Here is a 22419-nt window from a genome sequence, read left to right on the forward strand (position 1 = left end):
TTGTTCCGGCTGTGAATACAGATTCAGGAGTGGATTGAGCCTCTTGGGGAAACTGAACTGCCTTGGCTGAGTTTTGAGCTCTCTGAATGCCACCTTTTTAAATTCATCTTCCCTTTTTTCCCCGTTCCTCAGATAAACACTAAACGTGGCTGAACACTGTGGACGGCATGAATGCCTCAGTTTACTCGCTACACTCTGTGGTGTCTCGTCAGTTTGTAATTTTCCGGTTTGCCGACCCACAGCCCACACACAGTAGTCTTATTCAGTGGATTAAGCAGAGACGTTCTGGTACCGGTGGGTTAGTGGTCAGGTTACTGCTCGGGATTCTTGATAGCTCGGAAGGCATCACAGCTTGTGGGAGAAATAACAGGAGAAGGAGAAACTGCTGAGAGACATGGCTTTTTTTCTTTTTGGCTCCTCAGTGCAATAAGGTGTGGCCTGGCTCTTGGCCTCCTCTCCTCTCCTCCTCTTCTCCTTTGCTGTGTGTTATAGTGTTTTGTGCATTAAAAATCCATGTCTATCTAGTTTTTTCTAAACCATGAGGGATTGAAAAGTGGGAATGACATTTTGACTGTAATATTTGTCTTGTAAATCACCTTAACACAAAGAAAAGTGTTATACAAGCTTAGGTTTATTATGTGGTTTCACATTTTCATTAGGCATGAGTCAACATCTGGGTCCCTCATTTCCCACAATGCATATTTATAGCTGTTTATTTGACCATTATTTAGGAATTCCCCTTGAGTTTAAAATCTCTTTCAAGGGAAACCTGGCCGGCCATGGCACACAATACAAGTCCATTATGTCCATTACAGCACGTATGCTTGTCAGTAAAGTGAGACCGAACACTGAGGCTTTTACCCCCAAAGAGTTGGTTGTGTTAGTGTCTGTGTGGGTCAGTATCTCCACTCGACTGCTACGTCACATCTGTGGAGCTCAGCCGCTCAAATGAACGCATCTGGACAAATGAGTGCAGTCGAGTAATGTGGAGGGCGACATTTCTGACATGACAGAGTCGTAAAACTACACAATATACTGTACCGTTATAGTGTTCTGGAAAGATTTAGAGCTGCACAGTTTTCCTCTGGTCTATTGGAAGTTTAATTCATATACCTTTGCTGGTGGGTCTGCTCTCTTTTAACCGTCATCTGTGATTTACTGTAATTATTTTCTTTTATATACACCCTGGTGTTTTATTCTTATATTCCTTCAGCTCTCAGGCTGCTGAACTCGGATGGCTGTCATTATAAACACCCATAGTTATTTAGTTTTATTGATGGACTGACTCTAATGATTTTATTTTGATCACTGTTTCCAGTAATTCATTGTCGGTCAGGCTGTTGGTGCTGACTGTTGTGAAATTGCTAAAAGGCTGAATGTGATGCAGATGTGGTGAGCTGCAAATGAATTGCCCCTTGGGGATCAATAAAGTTGTCTGAATCTGAATTTTAATGAACCAAATTTTTGCAATGGATGACTGTGATTGTCATCATACTGGCACGTGAGAGGAAACAGAAGGCTTCACCAAATGTCTGTGTCGTAAAAACATATTCTAGAGACTAACCTTTTTGAATCTGGCTTTCGTGATGCGTCGCCGTTTATCGTTTAATTCTTCTGATAATTGTTTTGTAGCTGTATTTTTAAGCTTCAGATCTGCAGTTCATCAAAGGCCTTGGTGTCTTTATTCATCTCGGTGAATGCTGAGAGTGATGATGCTCCATATCAGGTGTAATTCCAGTGTAGAGCAGGGTGAGCACAGGCCTGCATGAGTGAATGTTAAATCGACATCAAACCCTAATTCCTCTATACCTAACCTAACCAACTGTTTTCATGTTTCCCTGCAGACCAATGATTTTTCTTTTGTCCTCCCCTGACCCCCTGTAGCCAATGGACTCTGGAAAGATCAACCTCCAGCCCCCCCACCCTCGATCCACATCCATCAGAGTGGATACCGGGTGTCCAGAGAACTATTATTCTGGTCATGACAGAGCAGGCAGGTGGTTGTGTGGAGCTGGCAGTTTGACAGGGCATGTGGGGGGGGGGTAGCTGGTGTTGGCTGGGTGGGGATCCTGGAGTTCAGGGACACTTGATAGCACAGGATCTGGTTTCTCTGCCCATGTGTAGGCGACGCAACATTAGTGATATTAGTTCTCAACTATGCACAGTATTGAATGAGATGGAGTAACTGTGGCTTACCAACACCAGTATGGACACAGTGTTTTGAAAACTTTAAAGTGAAACTGTGAGTTAGTTCTGTGATGGAAAGACAAGTTGTCCATATGAGTGTGTGGTTATTGTCCCTGTCCTTGCTCACAGAAATGTCAGAGGTCAGAGACTGCTGCAGAGCTGGAGGAGTTGTACCAAGACTGTTTGTTGTGCGGCTGATTTAACGCTCTATTCTCGTATCCCTGCTGCTGTTTGTCAAGTAATAACTCTCTGGGATCTTTGTCAGGCGCCACTGGATCTAAGATTGACAGATGGTTTAATGTTGCAGAGATAAATATTGCTCTCTCTTTTTTTTTTTTTAAGGGTGATTAATTGGTAAATGTTGCTTTTATTTGATTTGATAGGACAGATGAAGCATTACTGGGGGTTAGATGGTGATGCCTCACTACGCTGACTCAATCGGGTGAACTATCTGATGCCACACCGACATAAACATTCTCACAGTCAATTGAAAACCTTTGATAAGATAAAGACATAATGCTGCATCGTGAGAATATGAGAGGCTCTGCGAGGCTGTGGTTCAACAGCAGTTTTTCCAGCAACTCACAAAAAATAGTGTCCTCCTTTCAGAACTGTACAAAACTGAATGTGAACATGAGACGTTTTCTGTCTGAATCAAAGTGCTGCGTTGACTTATAGTTTCAAACAATTGCCACTGTGAGAGTCACACCTCTGTAAAATAAAATACAGGAGCTTTTCTGACAGGCTAAATCTCCATCCCAGTGAGAATTTAAGCCTCCTTCCATTTCCCCCCCTGGTATTACTTAGTTAGCCTCACCTTGCTCATCCTTCCACTTCTGCACCAGGTCATTTGTGGTCAGGTTTGTCGTGACTGCGAGCTTTGGCATGTAATCTGCCATCTCTATTTAAAGCAAAGTCTGCTCTTCCTGGAAGTGCTTTGTGCATTTTTCCAATGTTGCATTTTTTTGGGCAACAAGATGCCACATAGTCCTGTCTCACGTGACGTGAGGCCTTGATCCTCTGCTCTACATACAAAGTGGTTTCTGTAATCATGTTCTTGTGTACTGAATGTTATGTTACTACAATAAAAACAATTTGACCATTTTGCTTTCCACTGAACCCTTTCAAGGACTCCTGTCGGTCCTCAAGGACTCTCGCCCCACATTTTTACATCTCGACTCTAGATTAAATAGATTTTGCATGGCATGCAATTACAAGAGCCCAGCCCCACCACAACAACTCTGCTTCTTCATGATGCCTGTCTCCACCAGGGCTACAAAGATGACATCTCTCATATCTCCTCTCCCCTCCCCCACCAAGTTCTCCCATGTATGAACAGTGATTTAGACTGCAGCATACTATCACCCTTGTTTTTTTATAAAATCCTATTTTAAAGCATAAACCTGCATCTTTCTTCTTTTCATTCCCCTGACACTGTTGCTGTTGTCAGCTCAGTGGAGCTTTGCACACTTTTAAAGCAGCCAAACTTGAACAAGGTATTAGAACATCCGTTTTTCAGGAGTACAGCAACGCCGGGTAATTATGAAATTGACAAAACGTACAACAGGAGTTCAAGGGGTGAACTCATACACCTGAAGAATCATGTAACCCTGTTAGTAAGAGCGATTTACCACTTTGTTTCACTTCATTTATTCAGCCTGGCACTGTACTTTGTGTCATTTGATTATTTGTTGACTTGTGTTTTTGCTGTATTTCTTTTTAGCTGACACAGAGCCTGTGTTAGCAGTTTCCAGGAGCAGCAACATTTCTTCACACTGACCAGAGACCAACATCTTGTTGAGTTTTCTCTGTAAGTCATCACCGAACAACATGTACAGCATCAGGTCATGTGTCAGGGTTATAGCCTTTTTTTTTTTATTAGAGTAGTACCTTATCGTAATATGATTAAACACATAAATGTAAGAGTATACAACAAAGAGAAATAAAGATGGTCTTAATCAGATCTGACAGATTCAGGATACTTACAAACAAGCTGCTCCATGTGCTTTGGGGATCTTTGGCTCCAGGGAAGTTGCCAAGTTGGTAATGTAGTCAGTCAAAATGTGTCACTGTGTCTGAGATAGAGTATAATGGTGCCTCTTAAAGTGGGACTCTGAAGATGAGAAAACTGCTGCTAGGCAAAAAAAATAGTCCCTCAAGAATTAAAAAAAAAAAAGTTAAACCATACCATGCAATATTAAAATCCCATCCAACAAAATTCTGCAAACTGAACTCGTGAACATGACGCGTTCAGAATCTTTCTCCTTAAGGTGTCATGAATACGACATGAGGGAGGGATTTCAGTGGACTGGTCTCATAAATACAACCTGCTTTTGAAAACACCACAAGATGAACTGACTTAATAAGATGGAACTCGTGACAGGGGATACACCCACCCAAACGCAGCGGAGCTATCTTTACCAGCTGTATTGGCTATTTATACAGTATAGTAGCCTATGTATACATTTGTACATGCAGAGGGAGTTTATGATTAGAGCATGTGATTATACTTGAGCCCTAATTACAGCCTGTGCAGCTGATTAGAGAGCAGACCATTTATGGACATTCACATACCAACTGTCCTCCACCCTCTTTACTCTCCCTTCTCTTTCATTTGTACTTGAGCAACTTCACCTTTCATCGTGTCTTCATGTGGGCACAGGACCTTCATGTCCCTCACTTTCCCTCTCTGTCTACTGCTCACTCATCACTCCTGTGTGTCTGCCATGTCTTCTCCATGTCCTCCATCTGTCGATCTCCTCCCCCCCTATATCCATGTTGGCAGGGTCATGTGCCAGCATGGCTGCACGGGTGGATGTCTACTAAACTCTGCAGCTTTTGGTTGTATGCTGTTTAAAGGATAGATGACTGGGAGAGGGATGCAGTCTGGTAACCTGTTCTTTGGAGTTGAATCAGTGGCGATTGCAAGGGAAGCTCGGCTGCAGTACATATGTGGCCATGTGCACTGTGTTGGATTTACATTTCAATAGTAAACGTGCAGTAGGATGCGATTACAACGTGTCACTAGTTCGTTCGGAATCAGATCAAATCAATCTGATTTTCATATTGCCGTAGCAGCTTCCGTACTAAAACCACTTGAAGCTCAGCGTCAACTGTTCTCTATGGGACAACATGGCACAGAATAGGTTACAGTATTTTCACTGCAGTGAGTTCAACAGTGATTGGACAAACTCCGGCAGAAACATTACTTCCATGAAAGCTCAGCTTCTCTGGGAGTCAAGTAGCAGTGTTGCAGAAACAAACATGATCTGCCTCAGTCCTGAGTGGATTTTGCGAGGGAAGTCTAGGATAGCTGGTCATTGTGTGTTATTTGCTCGCCAGTGTAGACCATTTTCTTTTGTACATATGCAAATAAAAACATTATTTCCCTGTTATAGCTGTTTGTATGTATAAATAACTGGGCCTGAAATGAGCCTCCCCTGTTTCAAAGATCAGCACTGAACTGAATTCGCCATCCTAACAATATCAGTTTGTATCATTTGATCTCTCTGTCACAGACACTACTTAAAAATCCACATAGTCTTTCTTGATTTATCATGTCATAGATAAACACTATGAATACCCAGAATGGCACTCGTACCATGTTAAGGAGGCACTTGTTGCACAGGTGATAACACCACTCACCACAGGTGATGCCACCGTCACCGCACGGCAACAATATGAAGGTTATGTACACAAGTGCCATATGTGCTTTTCCCTGACGTCTTTGAGCATATGCCACAGACCTTTTTGAAACGCCGCAGTTTCGCAAACTATTTTCACCCACTTCTCTCTCTCGCTCGTATTGAACCATCAAGGCTGAGCATTTCTATTCATGTTGTGCCAAAATTGTGTTACGGCTTTGGATAGGAATTTGAAGGTTGATCTCTTCATTTTCTTGGGACATGAATAGGACGGCACGATTCCCTTGTGCTACAAATTGAGTTGTTTAATATTTTACCTTCACAATTTCAGTTTTATCATACGTTTAAGACATGATTTCTCCATTTCACTTTTTAAGGAACAAAAATATCCTCTGTCCTGTACAGGGTCACAACAAAAGACAGTAAGTAACAGTTGTCTTGTCATTTATACAACCAGTAGAATCTAACTTAAGCTTTCATTTGGGGACATGTTTCAACCCACTTTTATATCCAATTCCTCTTTCTAACATTCTCCTGATAAAAAATGTCTGTCTCTTAGGCTGCTGAATGCTCTCCATGGGAATTGCTATTACACCGCCTGGTGTTTTGTCCTGGGCAGGTGGTTTACATTCAGTTTATCAGATATTTTGAAAAGCTGCTTCTGAAACTGGGTTTGATGAGAGCAGCGAGGCAGAAACCCAAAACAATTAGCTGAAAGCTGAGCAAAGCTGCTGACTTGGGTGAAATTATCTGTGGTTTTGTGTCTTCTACTGACTCATTTTTATTACATTTGTATTAATTAGAACCATTGTTAATTAAAAAAAAAAGTAAACAGAACAGGATAAATGACTCACTAGAGCAATCAAGTCAAATCAGATGTGTTTATGTGGAGAACAACCACATATTTGTCTTTTATCTGAGTATCATAACAACCAGCATTGTGAGACCCGGTCTGTGTCTCGTCAATAGAGATAGCAGACGAACTACTGATGAATCTCTTCTGCACGTCATTGTCAGAGAAACGTAGATAATTAACGTCACACCTGATCCAACTCGCATGGGTTTTCATGTGTTTGGATCTCGCTCGTCTTTTACTCCACCAAAAAATAAAGAAAGAATTAAATAACAGCAGACAACCAGGATCACAGTGGGTGGTTTAGCTGCAACACTATTCTCAAACCATAATGACGTAAAAGAAAAGAAGAATCACGCTGAGCGGGAAATGAGAAGAGTCAAAACAAGAAAGGGAAAAGGCACACTCTCAATCTGCTTTGTAAAGGTTTCCTGACACATTTCATCTTCTTTTTTTTTCTCTCTTCACATATTTGTTTTTAAGAGAGAGTTCGTCATCACATGATATTTAAACATTATCACAGCAAGAATTTAGTTACAATTAGAAGGCAGGAGTACAGTAGAGATGGCAGATTACACACGTGATAGGGTCTGTCATAGATGCCGTTTGTGGGAACGCATGAGCAGGTAACTGGGAACAGCTTGAACAGCTGGTCCGTCATGGGAACAAAAGACAAATGTCCTTTTTATTGGGAAAAAGCTGCATGTTTTAATAAGTGAGACTGCAGAGTGCACCAAATGAAGGACTCCCCTCCCAGTTTCCCAACTACAGTGGCCTTCATCTACTCGAAAGAATGTAAACACTACATTCTACACTCTTCTACTCTCTCTGTCATTACCTCCTGCTTCTTTTTTGGTTTGTTTTTTATTGTAGGCTGAGGTGCTGTTCATGTACATATAACAGTTTACTGTAAGGCCAGGGCAGTTTTCATTTAAGTGATTATACATTTATTCAAACATTCATATGGGTAGTTGATTTATGCCAATAAACCCCCCTAAATGTTACCCACCGGACATACTTGACATATCAAACTTGTGATTTTTTTTGTCTGAGGACTGAAAGGAACCGAGTCTTACATCTACAAACGGGATGGCTGTCGTCTCTGATTTATTGCAGATGGGGAAGCTGCTTCTTCGCCACAGCCAGACGTTTCAACATCCAAAAGATGTTTGCCACAGTCTCGACTCTCACAGGAGACGTGCTCGTATCATAAATCAGCAGTGTCATCTTCCGCACTGCCGATGGAGGCATTCTGATAAAATCACAGACACTGACAGGATCAAACTAGAAAGTGGTTCCAACCCTGAAAGCCGTAGTTTTGTAACTTTTAAATTTAAACAAATGTCTGTTGCATTCAAACCACTGTCAAATGGGTTCACATGGCTCTCCCTGTGTTTCTCAGCTAAGCAGTTTGGTTTGTTTGTGTGTCTGTGGCGACATTGCCAGGCTGCACTCAGATTTAGTAACAGATTTCCCATCATGACTGAGCAGTTGAGGCGGAAGATGCACACGGGGCGAGTGAAGCGAGGTGGTCCGTGAAAAGTTTCAGACGTGGATTCTACAGCTAAAAATAAACCAGGACAGTAGGACTTCACACTGGTATTTTTAATCACCATCACAGTTTTAGCTTCTCACAAACTCCACCAAAACAAATCAAGTGCTCCCTAAACGGCTCGGCTGACTTGTCCCTGCCAACCTGCCTCTGTGTCTGCACCTCTGCAACTAACTACGTTTCCTGGATGCAGTCTGGTTTCTTTTAGAATTGCACTATTTGTTTAAACAAACTGATAAACAACACATATTTTACTGAAGTACTGTAGAAAAACTTGAGAGAGCTCTTTCTGTGTTGGGAGGGGAGGGTGAGAAAAACGGGGTCAAATCAGATGTACAGTACTGTGTAGTGGTAGTTATTCAGACGTCCACAGGGGGCAGTAGTAAGTAATTGGATTAGAAATTGTTCCGTAGTTTTCTGCATAAACCTGCTAGAGTGAGATTGTTTTCAGTGCGTGTCATGGATCATAAATTAAGCTGTGGTACAGAGAGTGTTTCCTCTGTAACATAATCCATTGTATCTGGAACAATTTGTTTCACTGCACATGTGAAATATAATAGTAGAAAATTTGGAGTAGGGAGGAGCGCAACCTATCCACACACATACATGAGATTTGCTCTCGGCTTGCCAACTTTCCGATGGTGAAATGGTCTTAAACATATCTAAACTACAAACAAAGACAAAATGTCAACGCCCAAACAGAAGGGCCTGAGATTATAGCATTAACAAGCTTAAATTAGGTTTGTGAAGCTTGATTTAGAAAATGGAACAGTTTCTATCAGTAATCCATCAGAACGAGATTGGCTGTATGATATTTACCCTGGATTATACTCATTTTAGTGAAATATGTGCATCTCACTAAAACTACGTTGAGTGTGGACAGCTGTGTCGGTGTGTGTGTGTGTGTGTGTGTGTGTGTGTGTGTGTGTGTGTTCCTGCCTGCTGCTGTTGGCAGGTCAGTGTGAACAGACTGTATAAACATGGAGAGATGATGTTTTCACTGCTGGTCCTGTGTCTACTGAGAGGAGAGGTGAAGAGCAGGATTTGGGATTGGTTGAATTAATCTTCCACTAAGATGAATCACTGTGTCAATCACTCTTTTTTTGTGTGCCATTGTGCTGCCACCCTGTCTGCTCTCGAGGTGCCCCCCTGTGATTTCTCCCAAAGGCCTTAATCTAGTTCTTGCGTGAGGTCTGAAAGAGGTGCTTTGGGTGGAGTCGTGTGCATGTGTAATGACCACATCTGACACGGACACACAGCTGGCTTTAGAAATTCAAGGAGAACTAGCCACACACTGATAACAAGAGATGGAAATTCGCATTAACAAGGATATGTGGGGCCTCCTTGAGCTGCACAAGCTCTCTGTCATTACTTGCATGGACAACAGGCCACGGTCAGACCTCAGAGAGAGAGCGTTGAAGGCAGGGAGAGGATGAGAGGCAGCCTTGTGCAGTAATTAGTGAGGTGCTGAGGTTAAAGACGACAGCGGGGCATCGTGCAATGTGGTTCTGTGCTGCATGTTAACCTGATTTCCAGCTTCCTCCTCATTCTCTTCCTATCCTCAGCCTCCCTTGTGGAAAATTCAAAGTGTCTTTTATGGCTGAGTAGATTCACAACACAGAGCTGCAGATGCAACCTGTGCAGCTGGCAGCATTGATGAGGCTTCACACACACACACACACACACACACAGATTCTGGTGCTACCAAAGGAAGGAGCAGAGACGGACTGGAGCCAGACCTGTGGTGATGTTTGTTGCTCTCCTGCTGCTCACTCTGTCTTTGGTTGGAACTGGTGCTTTGGTGTGACGTGCTTTGACGTATAACCTGAGAATCCGTGGAGTCTCTGCTTTCCATGAGCTGTATGGAGTGGGTTCTGGATAATGTGTCGTCTAGTGTTAGATCCAGAAATGTGGCGAGTGGGTTGACACAGTGGTGCAGTCTGTAGTTTGATATGTAGTAATTCATTTAGTTATTTGAGCTGCGTTGGTCACATTTAAAATAGGTCTATAGAGTCTGTTTTGTGCAGTATTCCGCGGGTTAAAGCTGCACTAATTAGTACTTCCATTTTGGAGGAATGGCTATCATGTTGTGAGGTATATATAATGTGAAGGGAGTCACACACTGTGCATCTCTTCATAGTTCATAGGCAAAGTAGAACAGGCAGAGCTAAAAGAGTGACTATTTGGAGTACAAGGAATAACAATAGATTCAAACTGAATGCTAATGTTGCTCAATTCCAGTTAGACATGTAAATAGACAAATAATAAGAAATTGGGTAATTGAGTAGTGACCCAATTTCTCCAGGGATTTCTAAATTTGGATACTGATTTGTAAAACATTTAAAAGAACACATCATCATCAACAACACAACATTCCGAACGTTCCAAATAATTCCAAATGTGATGGCTCAGTGACTTGTAGTAGGGAGATTGTTGCCTCTTTCATTCCCACTCTGAACATGAACCTCTGTCCCTGCACTTTATATGTTTGGTGAGCAGGTAGGAAAGTAATGATTAGTCTGTAACTCAATGATAGAGAATCAAACTGCCAACAAGATCAAGGGCAACTCTTGACCGAGGTCAGTTTAAAACACTAAGAAGTCAGAAAACATCTGTTTTCATCCTGGTGTGTTTGCTACAATGACTCAAAAAAAATGCAGCGAGTGAATTAACGTTAACACAGTTTAAACTTAGCCAGATCTTCCACTTGATGATGTTTAATTTAGTAAATCGTTGGTTACTGTTCCTGTTTCAGCGTCTCACTCTCTGTCAGCTGAAACAAGCAGCTCATGCCACATGTGTAAATAATAATGGGGGGAACGAGATAAAAACAGGGCACCTTGTAGTCAATCACAGGCACGACCAACGGGATTATATATCACATGAACACTGATGCTCTCAGCCTTTCATCCAAACCACTGAACCAGAGTCACCACTCCAGACCACACTGCAGCCGGACAGCAATGTACAGAATAAAACACGGGTTCATTATAGCATACTATCTCTATGCTGTAATCTGCTCATACAATGACCACCTAACGTCTACATATCAACCCAATGACAAGAAGGGTACACTAACCATAATTATTATAATTATGTATTAACTTGTTGGGCCTGAAGGGCATTTTTAACTTTTCATGAAAGGAATATTCAACATAACTATTTGTGACACAGTGGTGCAACATACAGAAATGTGTTGTTGATGTCTTTGGAATGGGTCGTCCTCAATTATCGAGCCACAGTAACAATTCAGGAGGATTTACAGGCCCTCACAGACAGCAAGGCCAGAGAGGAGCTGTCCCGGGTCAATAGGTCAGATTAGATAAAGTCCAGATGAGAAGACCACAGAGGGAGTCAAATCACACAACAGCCCTTTTTTCTACAACAGCAGATGCATAAAAGTGCCAAAAGAGACAAATAGGGATTTGTTCTTTATTTCTTTTTTTCTTTTCAATGTGACTGGGATACGTAATGTGCTTTCCACAAAACTGGATCCAAGCTGAAGAGAAAGAAAAATTAACCAGTGGATAAGTAAATATCCACCGCAGTGTAAGATTTATTGTCTTGACAGTATTATAAGTAACTGTATATTGTCTATGACTTAAAAGGACACCGACGCTACACTAAACTACCTGATGATGATTAAACGTGATGTACAGAGTCATGAGAAAAGTGTCAGTCGAGTCATTAACTGTGCAACAAATCAATAGTATTTTAATTACTTTATTTTTAAATGCAGTTTACATCCGAGTCTTTATTTTATTGCTTCCTTTTACCCACAAATCATTGCATTTACAGTTTTATTCCGTTTACCTTGAACAAACATTTCAACTTTATCTTCAATTCAGTTGTATCCGAACGGCTGACGTTGTATGAAGATGTAAAATGATATCTCTTCTCTCTCTCTCCCCCTCTCCCCCTGCCTCCCGCACACAAACACTTAACCTGTGTTTGCCATGGTCTGAACTTTGGGCCGTTTCTAAGGCAACATTCGGTGACGGCAACTGCCAGTCAGCGGTCATTTGCTCATGTCCTCCGTTTATGTTCGACACCTACAGTATGTGCTACGTGTTCTCTCTCTCCCTCCTTTTCCATTTTTTTTTTTAAATGACTATTTTGTCTGTGACGTTAACATTCAGGCAATATTTAGTTCTCTCTAAAAACTGAAAGCTTTATGGTCACCTCCAGAAGAAACCCAACATGTGTTGAAGGTTTAACGACAAATAGAAAGAGTGGAGAATGAGAGCGTCCGGGTGTGACAGAACAGAGGCCTGCAGACATCTATGACTGAGACATGGAGCATACATTATGCACAAGGCCAAAAGTGCTGTCATGATACATTATAAGAGTCGAGAACAGGAAGAGGCTTCTGTTGTCAAGGGAAAGATCACTGACATTTATTGTGGAAAGGAGGAAGAGGCATAGTGTTTACATGCATGTATCTTTGTGAAGAGAAGAAAACTCATCACTGTCTGTGCTACTTTCAATCAATCTATCAATGTTTATTTACATAGCACTTTACCATATCTGCAAGGTACTTAAAGTGCTTCACATGACAAGAAAGAATAAAAAAAACACTCAAGTAGTTAGTAAAATATGCAATTAAACGGTAAGGGAAACCAATACACCAATAAAATAAGAATCAATGCAATTAGGAAATGTACAATTAACAAAGCTGCTCACCTGATGAGTGTAAAACCCTGTCATTTTCACGTATCCTTAAAATCGCTGCTAAATAAGGTGGAGCGAGGCCAGTAATAGCTCTAAATACAAAGAGTAAAATCAGTTCTAAAATGAACCGGCAGCCAATGAAGTTCATATACGAGTAGAAATTGATTTTAATGCAGTTGAGTCACAAATGGGATTTAAAACAATGGGCTAAAGTTGTTCATTTCATGTTTTATGTTTTAAATGTTACTTTTATTTATTTTTTACAATGGGTTCATACTAGCGCTCTGATACTTGGGACAAGTTTAGTTCGAGATTATACTCTGGTACATTTTGGCCTCAGCATGTATAGTTTCATTTCATATATGTGTGTGTGTAATAATTGTCAATTTAACACTGTGTGTCTATAACCGGGGTAACAAGCTGTAACTATAACAACAGGTATGTGTCACACACAGGGTCCAAACAAAAAAAACGCTCTTGTTTTGCCTTTTTTGTTCACATGTATTAGCTGGTGGACTCTTGATATGGTGCCAGGGTGATGTCGCAAGGACTCAAACTTTAATTGTTGTGTTACTTCTGCTTTTCAAAGATATATAAAAAAAACATCTCTCTTGTGTTTATGAGTTTATGTGTGTGCACACAGCTCCACTCATTGAACCTTGCACTGTTCTATGAAGCTATAGGGGACAGAAATACTGCACCTTTGCGTGACTTCTCTGATGTCAGAGAGTCACTGGCCATCGCTGACCGTTGTGTTTTACAAAAATACATTTGGTTGAATGCCATTTGAAAAAAACACTGTTAAATGCTATTGACTGATTAGTTGATTGATTGTCTGTGAAGTGAACTACAAGTGACCTCCTATTGTCTAGTTGTATTTCACTTTTATGACATAATGGCGTTGATTTTTATCGCCTGATGTTTTTTAATAGTGTCACGTTTCGTGTGGGAACACATTTTTCTTTTGGCTTTTCATTTGGAATGGGTAAAAAACACCCTGTCAGTGTACATTTTTGTTTGATGAATTTGTTTATAACTGTGGCAAAGCTGCTGTTCAGGATTTTCATTTGACATAAAGAAATATGACCTTGCCACTGGGAGCGTGTTCGGGAATGACCGCAAGCACACGGCCACATGATGGTAGCTTTCGCTCTCTTTTGGCTGTTTTAAGTATGATGCCAAACATAATTAAAGCGCCGCTTAATCAGAAACACCAGGCGTGTTTGCGTAGGTTCAAAGCAACATGGGGCTGTTGCGAGTGCCGCAGCCCATGTGGCACGTGGAGATGAGACACATTTCCATGGGAGTGAAAGTGCTCTTGTGTGGCTGTGTTTTCACAGTGGATCAGCAAAGCAGCTGTTGGCTGTGACAAATGTAGAGCAAATCAATGCCGACCAATCTATACTGCTCTGTCTGGAGCGGGTCAGTCACAGTGGCCCGGGTGGCACTATGTGTGACTGATGCATATACAGTGTAAGTGTGTGTGTGTTTTAAGTCTTGTGTGCACAGATGATGTGCATTCCAATGACCTGGTCATGTATTGATGATTTAAAGTACTGCGAGTGAAAACATGTGACTGTGTGTGTCTGTGTGTGTGTGTGTCCCCTTTTATCTCTTTAGGACATTTTCTGGCATACACACTGACCTTGTAAAGACCAGTCGTCCTCACGGTCGTTATTTCTGAAGAACTGGCCATGTTTGGGGCTATGATTTGAATTGTGGTTAGGTTTCGGTTAGGTGATGAATGGTTTTATTCATATTCTTTGTTTAGCCTACCAAATAAAAGTTAATGCAGTGTCCACAGTAGAATAGCTGTTACAAACCTGTGTTTATGTGTGTGAGTGTGTACAAGCTATTCGGCCGACACGGGGCAAGGAGGCAAATGTCAGAGGTCAATAGAGCAGAGAAGCAGGGAGTGAGAGCGGAAGGAGAAAAGGAGAAGTGATGTGGTGGGCTAGAGAAAGAACATTTGAGAATTGGACAAAAATAGTCCAGAGTGGGGGTTTTGTTTTGTTTTGTTTTTGCTGTGTAAGCTGACTGAACAAGAAGAAAATGACAAATCAGCTTTATTTAGCTACACTGGACAAGCCATAAGAGTGCCTTGTGTTCTGCTAGAAACACTGACATGGCTCAGTCTGAGGCACTGAGCCACTACAAACTGGCTGCTTTTGGATCACACAGAGCAAACAGAGCAACAGCTCCACACACAGTCACACATTCATACAAGTGTACACACAGGCAGAGCGCATGCTCACAAGTGTCTGAGCTCCACTGCTGCCTCCTTCCAGTCCATATGGATGGCCGGCCAAAGGGGTGATGGGCAATCGTGTGTCATGATTACAAGAGGGGGCCACACGGTGTTGTAGTGGTTAACGCTGTTGCCTCGTGTGAAGAATAAAATGGTCGACAATGGACGGATTATAATATGTTGAATTTGAACTTATCAAGAAAGGACTTTTAGGCCATTAGCACAGTAACTCTTCAGTGTGGCTTCTGTGTGTAGTTTACTGTGCTCCCTTCATGTTCACTTTGTGATGCCAGTTAGTCATGAAGAGTCAGTGGGTAGACAAAGGGAAAGACAAGATATTTTGCCTTGTGGGAGTTATCGCTCCTTTTTAGCAGGACCTTTCGTCAGGGTGAAACGTTTTATTTGGATCAAAATGTGGAATAAAAACCTTGTGGCAGGTGAATGATGAGAGTATCGTCTGTGGTTATTGTAATGAGAGAACGAGGCAGAATGCCGAGCTTAGCAGCAGAGATTAGACGGGTTTCAGCGGATGCTGCAGTCAGTTTTCAGACTGGTGAGGTTCTAGTTTTTTACATCATAATGTACATGACTGTGAAACCAGGAAACATCTTAAACATTCCAAGCATGCTGAGATGACAAATATGACATATTGAACCGAGGTGCTCTCTGGTTCCATGGCAAAAACTTACTGAAAATACTTTAGCTGTGGCTCTTCCTGAAGTTTCTTAATTATTTTTGCCTAGATGAAATGTTTTTTGGGGTGAGTTGTTCCTTATATAACCTGAGGGTCTGAGGACAGAGGACGTCACTACATGTACATATTGTAAAGCCCACCGAGCCAAAGTGTGACAAGTGAATTTGGGTTACGCAAATAAAAAAGTTTTGATTTGAATTCTGATCTGCTGAGGTGCAGTTTCACCTGGCGGGGTGGGACTCTCATAGCAGACTAAAATATAGCAAGCAGGCGATGGATTTTACATGAAGACAAAGCTGTAAACCTGTCCAGCAGAGCGGGTGGTGACCAATGGTGGGGACCCAAAACAGAGCAAAAAGTGTTTACCACAGTTCATACTGCTAGAATACTGGAAACATAAATTGTCAGCACAGCCTTTTCAATGGAAGTCTTGTCTAAAGCTTGTTTGTGCTGCACATTAAATACAACTCTTGGTTATCGCCAACTAAAAATCTTGGTAACTAAAACACATTTTATACAGGACAATATTAATAGCAGGACTTTTCATTTAACAAACTTCTGCCTCAATATAAATGGAACACACTACACTGCACTTTTCAATGCCGATACTGGATATTACTGTGATTCGGAGATGTAAGTTTGCACAACACTGGTCTGCACAGAGAAGTCACTGACTTGTCTCCATATGGTAAAGATTCTCTACTGTTCTATTATGTCATTGTTGCTGTCATACGCAGCTGATGACACATCTGGCCCAGAGTCAAAAGCAGGTTAACAGTTGAAAGGCTCTAATAGCAGTCTTTGTGTTTTGCCGAGGTGCAGAGGTGACACTGTGCAGCTATTGCGAGTGATTTATTAGATCATAGAGACAGAGGCTAAACGAGGGACGGGGAGTTTAGCGAGCCAGGCTGAGGCATAAAGGAGAGGTCAACGAGACACAAAAGGTCACAGATGAGAATCAAGATGATATCAGTGAAAGCACCACTGTAACTCCAAACTGTACATGTATTCAATGTTACTGCAAACTGTTTCCTATGTTAGGTCATATCACAATGTTTTTTTATTTTGTCATGATTTATATTCTACATTGTTATAACCTGTCATAATGCATGAGGCTGATCACCCTCTCTATTCCTGCTATCTTAAAACGTATACGCTACAATACCAAAACTGCTATTATACCAACACAGTTGTGTGTTCCTGTTGTGAATCTTCCTGATTCCATTTGTTGTCATGAGAGCAGCATTGTTGCTCAAGAGCAGGTGGCAGCAGGTCCTGATCTGATCGAATTACAATCCTGATTTCATTGTGTCTCATAGTGATAGTATTATATGCTTCCACTAATCACGTTATGCAACCACAATTACACAGATGAAGGAGACAGAGAGACGGAGGCAGAGGAGGAGGGTGTGATGGCTCAAGATACTCACTGATATTTCAAGTGCAGATGGTGGGAATGAATTTAAGAGGGTGGGAATATGAAATCTTAAACACTCCAAGTCTCATTCCCTGGAAATGGGATCGAATGAATGTCATTTCTGCAGTATTGGTGGCCACAGGCACATGTGTAATTGGGTCACAGCATGGTGCAAAGTAGAAAAGAAATTATAAATGATAGGAGTGTTGTGTGAGCAGCTGGGCTCTATAGGCATTATGTTTAGTTACAGGAGCTCATCTTCTTTCAACACGGCGCACAGTTTAAGTGTTGGTGTGAAAACGGCTCTTTTGAGAGAACGTGCTCGGAGTTATTTTAAAATCTGTACAATTACACAACAATTAGAGGATTTGTGGATCAGTGGTAGAGCAGATCATCTTGCAAACGGAAAATTGAGGGCACGATTCTTGGCTTCTGGAGTCTACATACGGATAGGCCGCTGGGCAAGACACTTTACCCTAAATTGCTCCTCGTGGCTGTGAATGATGTGCAATAGAAAAGGCTCTGCATGCCGATGTGAATGGCAAACATTTGTGTACAGCTCTTCTCTGTGAGTGGTCATGAAGACTAAGAAAGTGCGACATGAATACAGACCTACTTGCGTTTATCATTATAGTTGTTGTCAGACTAATTGTTTAGGCTACAGATGAACATATCAACTTGATAACGTTAACCCCTCGTGGTACTTTTGGCTGAAATGAGGAAATGAGGAGCATGTGTATGTGTGCATGGAGGTGTATATAGTCGTCCCCATGATCAAAAGCCTTTGTCTGCATGCAGGTGTCAGACATGGGAGCCCACCACACATGGGTGAATGATGACAGCGACTGAAACTTGGGGTCGACCTCAGTAGGAGGGCGTGCCATTAAGTTATGAATTTGTGTTTATTATGTATTTAGTACTACAGGGTGTGTTAGCATGCTACCATACTGACCAAAATCTCATTTACCCGTCCCTCAGAGGAACTCCTTAGACGAGTTATAATGCAGCTGTGAAATATTGAGGGTAATTAGCTGCAGGCTCTCCTCCGGTTGAAAAGTAATTTGACAGTTTATTCCATCCGGTTGAAAAGCCAGAGTGCTCACGGGACTCGTTGCGCTCCCCTGTTCCCATAGGCCCAGATTGCTCTGGTTGTTGATGAAAATGTGCCGCCATCAACGGAGCAACAATCCTTAACTGACTGGAAATGTAACCATCCATGAAGAAGCACTCGACTCAGGTGTCCCCTTGTTTTCGAATATACAGTAACCCACAATGAATGGACCGTACAAGGGTGTGTGTGTGTGTGTGTGTCTCACCACATTACACAGATAACATGTTAACACTTGAACACATGAATGTGAAGGCTACTGCTGTGTCCCGTCTGTGTGTGTGTGTGTGTGTGTGTGTGTCTGTGTGTCTGTGTGTGCGTGTCGTACATTGACAGGCAGCTAAACTATGGTACAGTCCTTAAGTGCATGTACCTGGGTCACCATGACAACAGAACTCACTAGAGCATGTAGAGAGCAGAGTGACATCACTGGCCTTTCTGTGAGTGCAGGTGTGTGTGTGTGTGTGTGTGTGTGTGTGTGTGTGCTCACATGTGTTCAGTATGTGGCATTTGCTGAATTAACTGAGAGAAACAAAAGAAAGGAGAGAAATAGATGAGGAATTAAAAGAGAAGAAGACATAAAAAAAAATGTAAGAGAAAAATGACATCTCCCACTTGGCATATTTTGTGTTATCACTACTCTCTTAGGATTGATTTCTCAGCTGTCTCTGTGTGTGAATGTGGGTGTGCGCTTGTGTGTGCAGCTCAGCGCTGTATTCCTCTGTTGCACATAACAAAAGTGTGGCATTGATCACTATTATCCTCTGTGGAAGTCGAACACACTGACGGACAGACTCACACAAATACAGAGATGGTACACACACTTGCAGAAGAAACACACGTGCACTCTCCCACACACACACACACACAGAGGTTTTTTTTCCCTCCTGTCTATCTAGACAGACAGTATTGATTGTGAGTGAGAGATGATGGAACAGTTCTTTAGGAAAACTTAAACAGACTATAGTTCCGAGGCCAACACAGTCATTTATGACTGCCTTCCCGGTTGCCGAGCTGTGGGTCTAATGAGCTTATCATTGTGCAGCGAGGTGTGCATCATTTACTCGGTGTGTTTGTTGTGTGTGATTAGAGACCTGGAAGTGTTGTTGGCTACCTGTGTTTAAATGCTCTGTTGCTACCAGAGGTGGAAAGTAATCCATTACATTTACTCGTCTTACTGTAATTGAGTAGGTTTTTTGTGAATTATTAAACTTTTAAGGTCATTTTTAATTAAGGATTTTTTGGAAGTACTGTACTGTGCTACATTTTAATCTGTTACTGAGTAAAAAAACATGTTGGCCTGAATTAAAAAATAAATTAATGGATAAATAAATAAATCACGCACCAGAAACTTTGGCAGGGAATGATGAGGACAGGTGAATTGGCGCTAATTAAGGTCCCTCTGTGAGTGAGGAAGTTTAAGCATTTTGACTGAAATGTGTTTACGTATTTTATTTTGTCAGCACTTACGTTTGTAAAGTTTTGCCTTTAATTAAAACAATTCATGTGAGATTTGTGTCCCCTTGTAAAAAGACACAATAAAGAACCACAACCTTGTTAAAAAAGTAACTTTTACTTAATTTTAAACAAGCTACTTTTATTTTCGAATACATTTTCAGACCAGTACTTTTACTTGTACTTAAGTACAATGTTATCAAAATAGTGGTCCTTTTCCTTGAGTAGACTATTTAAGTACTCTTTCCACCTCGAGGTGTTACAGTACACGTCTCTATGTTGATTGTTAATATTATAACATATAATTATAATAATAACAATAACAATATTTATAACATCATGAACTCCATTTCCCTTCATGGAGGGGAATTAAAGAAAGCTTATGTCTTCCATAATGTGTCACATATCATATTTAGTTTCAGTCTGTTTGTATGGAACTGAGTGAAAGGTCAGTTTCACCCAGTGTCACTGTTTTTGGTCATGAGACAAACTCCCACACTTCCCTCTGATTAAAGCGCCACTCATCACGCGACTGTATTGATGCTGGCCACTAACCGTGAATTCTCATCATGTAAAACAGGGCCCGCACTCCTGGATCCAGCAGCAGCAGCAGCAGCAGGAGGAGGAGTTGGCTCATAGCTAGAAAACACAAATCTGCCGACATTTAACTTTTGTTCAGGTTGTTTGTTGGCTTCTCTCAGAATGTAAGGGAGCCATTTTGAGTGAAGCCTGTTTAATGTGTGAGTCTGAACAATGTACTTGATTTGAAAGTGGTTTTACATCAAATTATAGATTAGTAGTAGTACTAGTAGTAGTAGTGATCCGACAGGCATAATTCTTTCAGTTTATTGTTAGAAAACAACATATTTTCAACAATCAATGTCAACTTAAAACAAATAACAAATAATCAATTGTGTAGCTGACCATAATAATTTTTTCACCTTCGTTATTTGCTTGAAATGCTTTTTGACAGCTTCATTTTGAAAGGGGTGCAGCACTCTGTGGTAACTGACTTATGCCAACATAAGGGAAAAAAAACTGCAGTCCAAGTCACAAGAAGAGTCGAAATGAGAGCGATTTGGAACAGAGATGTATTTTGAAACATTACTTGTTTTTCATGAAACCAAATAAAGTGAGCCACAAATAGCTCATAATGACGAGGAAAGGCAGCAAATTGCAGCTTAAATGCCAGGCAGTGGAGCAATGAGTGAATCTGTCTGGATTAGAGCTTATGCAGGGAAGTAAGCCTTCTGTTTGCTTCCTTTAGTTAATTCATTATTCACATAATTTCTCTCCGGGCCTGGCTGCCTCCTGCTTTATGCTAAAATTGCTCCCGAAGTTTGAACTCGATGGCAACCACGGTGATAAATGTATAGTTAGCGCAGGTCATGTCCTCAATCCCAAGTACCTCCAGTTCAAAGCACTGTCTGTCGACCTGCTGCTCATCCAAACACTCACACGTCAAGTCAGAAAGCTGTCCAGACAGTGAAACAGTCCGTCTGTCAGTCTGTCAGTCAGCTGGGAGCGTTTCAGCATGCTATTCAGGCCCAGTGATGAGTCAGCAGGTCATCTCTTCATCTCTCGCCCGGTCGACCACGACATCACAAAATCACTCAGTAGCAGATGACGAGTCTATCGCCTCGCTAAATGACATAAACCATTATGGTAAATTTGAGACAGAACAGGAGAGGACTTCTATAATGGAGGTGGAGGCCAGAGTTATTGTTGCGCTTTTTATGAGGACGAGCCTGTCGTACAAAAGATTCTCCTTTTTAGAAGAAAGAAAACTACACTGGCACGCTGGTGTTCTTTTGAAGGGGATCATAAGCTGTGTCTGACATGCATGTGTAACACATGTGAGCTTCCTCTGTGATTTGATGGCTTATATCAAGTCGTTCCAGTGTGCTGTCGATGGTGCGTTCATTTAAACGCATGAGATTGATGAACCATTCGGTCCCTGTGGAGTGAGTGGGGTTAGACTGAGGTCAGCCTTGGCCCTAACATCTTTGTGCCAACACTACCTATTGACATGAATGAATGAATCAATCCATTACTTATTCATTCTGGTGGGATATAGTGCTCTGTCCAACCTCACTCAATCTTTCACTGTTCCCCACAGAATTGCATAGTGATCGTTGAGCAGAATGAGGGCGAAAAAACACTGTTTAGATTAATTTCTCGGTGCTGGTAATTACTGCACTGTGACACAACTGATACTTGACACATCAACGTATGTCGGCGGATAATTTATTATGAACAAATGCTTGTATTTTTGTGACTTGTGCAGAACAGTGTTGTTGTTACACTACTGTTTATTTTCACTGTGTTTTGGGGCATTTTTGTTCATTCACTGCAAACATAAATTTGCAGTTGGACACTTTTTCACAATACGTTGTGAGAAATATGTTGTACTATATCAGGTTTAATAATTACTCGGAAAATATGCAAACAAACTACTGTTTTTTTTGGACTCTGTGAACAATCTCTGCCTGATTCCTTTTCCATTTTATCTTGATTATTATGCATGGATGGTGGCCTTGACTTGTATTTACCAACTTCATTATCAACTTCATAGCTCGACTACACACAC

At 41.4% G+C, this 22419-nt stretch overlaps 2 protein-coding genes across 2 annotated transcripts in view; both read left to right on the forward strand.

The window, feature by feature from the left end:
- Positions 1-22419, forward strand: part of LOC131469481 (troponin I, fast skeletal muscle-like) — a 145771-nt gene that overhangs the window by 20198 nt on the left and 103154 nt on the right. The window lies entirely within an intron of this gene.
- Positions 1-22419, forward strand: part of smpd3 (sphingomyelin phosphodiesterase 3) — a 51167-nt gene that overhangs the window by 871 nt on the left and 27877 nt on the right. The gene's annotated exons all lie outside the window — the stretch shown is intronic.

Source organism: Solea solea, chromosome 12 (assembly GCF_958295425.1).
Source record: "Solea solea chromosome 12, fSolSol10.1, whole genome shotgun sequence".
Classification (NCBI taxonomy): Eukaryota; Metazoa; Chordata; class Actinopteri; order Pleuronectiformes; family Soleidae; genus Solea; species Solea solea.